At 51.0% G+C, this 2,548-nt stretch overlaps 1 pseudogene; it reads left to right on the top strand.

Annotated features, from left to right (window-relative positions):
- Nucleotides 1–667: 667 nt before the first annotated feature.
- Nucleotides 668–1,601, top strand: LOC135999871 (olfactory receptor 14A16-like; annotated as a pseudogene).
- The last annotated feature ends 947 nt before the right edge of the window (nucleotides 1,602–2,548 follow it).

Below are 2,548 nucleotides of genomic sequence, written 5' to 3'. Positions count from 1 at the left end.
AGAGAAGAGTTTGCAGATCTGCCCTTTCAAACAGGGCTCCCTGCTCCAGTGTGAGTCCAGTTTTGGGTTTTCTTTTAAAGAGAGGTTTGTTTATGAAGTTGTTTTTAAGGCAGCACAAGTGAAAGCACAGGGCAAATGGGTAAAAGCTGCTCTCCTAACTTACACTGAGCCACAGAGAGGTGAGCCCTTTTGCCTGTCCTGTCTCAAGACTCTTCACATTTTCAGTCATATATATGAGGAATTCAACCCCTACAAAAATCCAGTCATGAGATGTGATGGTGGAAAATTAAAAACACGGACAAAATCATAATAATGGCACACTAAGCCTCTGCTCTGCAGCCCATGCTCTTAAGTGTCACAAGAGCAGATATTGAAGTTTTTCATTAACGGTGCATAAAATATGACATTGCTTGTGAACGTCAGAGCTCTCAAACCAGCTCCCCCTATGTCTCCGCTGCAGCAGGGCAAAGCTGGCTGCTGGGCGCCAGACGGGCAGAGGTCCTGCTCCTCACAGCACACTCAGCCAGCACATAGCAGAGAAAGGAAATGCATTTCAAATGGGGCTGGGCGTGATGAAAAATGGAGTGGCTTTGCCCAGAGGAGTATGTCCTGATTTTAAGATGTCATTTCCTTTTTGGAAGAGAGTCCCCACAGCAAGAAACAACAAATGTCCAACAGCAGCTCCATCACCCAGTTCCTCCTCCTGCCATTTGCAGAGACACAGGAGCTGCAGCTCTTGCACTTCTGGCTCTTCCTGGGCATCTACCTGGCTGCCCTCCTGGGCAACGGCCTCATCATCACCAACATAGCCTCTGACCAGCACCTGCACACCCCCATGTACTTCTTCCTGCTCAACCTCGCCCTCCTCGACCTGGGCTCCATCTCCACCATTGTCCCCAAATCTACGGCAAACTCCCTCTGGGACACCAGGGCCATCTCCTACGCAGGATGTGCTGCACAGATCTTTTTTTCTATCTTCTCGTTCACAGCAGAGTATTCTCTTCTCACCATCATGTCCTACGACCGCTATGTTGCCATCTGCAAACCCCTGCGCTACGGGACCCTCCTGGGCAGCAGAGCTTGTGTCCACATGGCAGCAGCTGCCTGGGCCACTGGGTTTCTCAATGCTCTGCTGCACACAGTCAGTACATTTTCACTGCCGCTCTGCAAGGGCAATGCCCTGCACCAGTTCTTCTGTGAAATCCCCCACATCCTCAAGCTCTCCTGCTCAGATGCCTACATCAGGGAAGTTTGGCTTCTTGTAGTTAGTGTCTGTTTAACTTTTGGCTGTTTTGTGTTCATTGTGCTGTCCTATGTGCAGATCTTCAGGGCCGTGCTGAGGATCCCCTCTGAGCAGGGACGGCACAAAGCCTTTTCCACGTGCCTCCCTCACCTGGCCGTGGTCTCCCTGTTTGTTCAGCACCGCCATGGTTGTCTACCTGAAGCCCCCCTCCGTCTCTTCCCCATCCTTGGATCTGGTGGTGTCTGTCCTGTACACAGTGGTGCCTCCAGCGGTGAACCCCCTCATCTACAGCATGAGGAACCAGGAGCTCAAGGATGCCCTGTGGAAACTCATATCTTATTGTTTTCTGAAGCAATAAACTGCCCATCTGCTTCTTCGTAAGAGTTTTAATGTAGCTAATTGCAGGCCCAGCTTGTCATCTGGATTTTCTGTTATTGGTTGGGATTTATTGTGATAATGTTGTCATGCCCCTTCTAATTCTCTTTCTGCTTTTCTTTTATAACCACTGGCTATGTAAATGAGGAGCCGTGCTCTCCTTGTCTCTTAAACAAAATAAACATTCCTGTAGTAACTTGTTTTTCACTATATCCTTCCTCTAAGGCCTTTTTGGAGGTTCAGGGAAAATTCCTGTGTAGGTGGGTGGAGGGGAAAAGAGTCCAGCCTGGCAGCCCTGCCAGGGAGCACCAGCGCTTGGCCTTCCAGAGCTGTTCTCGTTCCACTCCCACACTCTCCTTCTCATCCCTTGTGTTGGTGCAAGGCCTGAGTGCTCTGGCAGCCTGGTCACCGTCCTGCTGTGTGTGAGTCCTGTGAGCGCAGGCAGGGACAGGCAATGGGCACTGCTGTGACAGAGCTGGCCTCAGAACAGCCTTCCATGAAGAAAGCTGACCTCCTGAGGACACTGCCTGAAGGTTTAGGTCTTCTTCCAGAATTTCTCTGAAGAACGCGTCCAAGAAAGTGGCCCACAGATTAAACACCAGGGCACAGCTAAACAGTGTGTGTGTGCAGGGCTGGGCACACAGCAGTGTCCTCTCACAGCCAGGCCTCCTGCCAGAGACCTGCAGGACCAGCAGAGCAGGGTCTGGGCTGTGCCATGTGCACTGGACACCCTGAGGAAGGAGCCTCAGGTCAATCATCATGCACTGGCCCCTCACAGCCACCATTGCCAGCACTGGCCTCTCACCCACAGAGGTTATTTTTCCCTCCATGGATGGACACTGAATGAATAGTTCAGCAGTCCGAGTTTGTATTTTACAGATGAGATGTGAGCATGCACATCATGTATGTGACGTGACATGAACGCGAGTG

This window comes from Caloenas nicobarica, chromosome 30 (assembly GCF_036013445.1).
Source record: "Caloenas nicobarica isolate bCalNic1 chromosome 30, bCalNic1.hap1, whole genome shotgun sequence".
Taxonomy (NCBI): Eukaryota; Metazoa; Chordata; class Aves; order Columbiformes; family Columbidae; genus Caloenas; species Caloenas nicobarica.
Note: the sequence above shows the minus strand (reverse complement) of the source record. Positions and strands in the feature narration are given on the sequence as shown.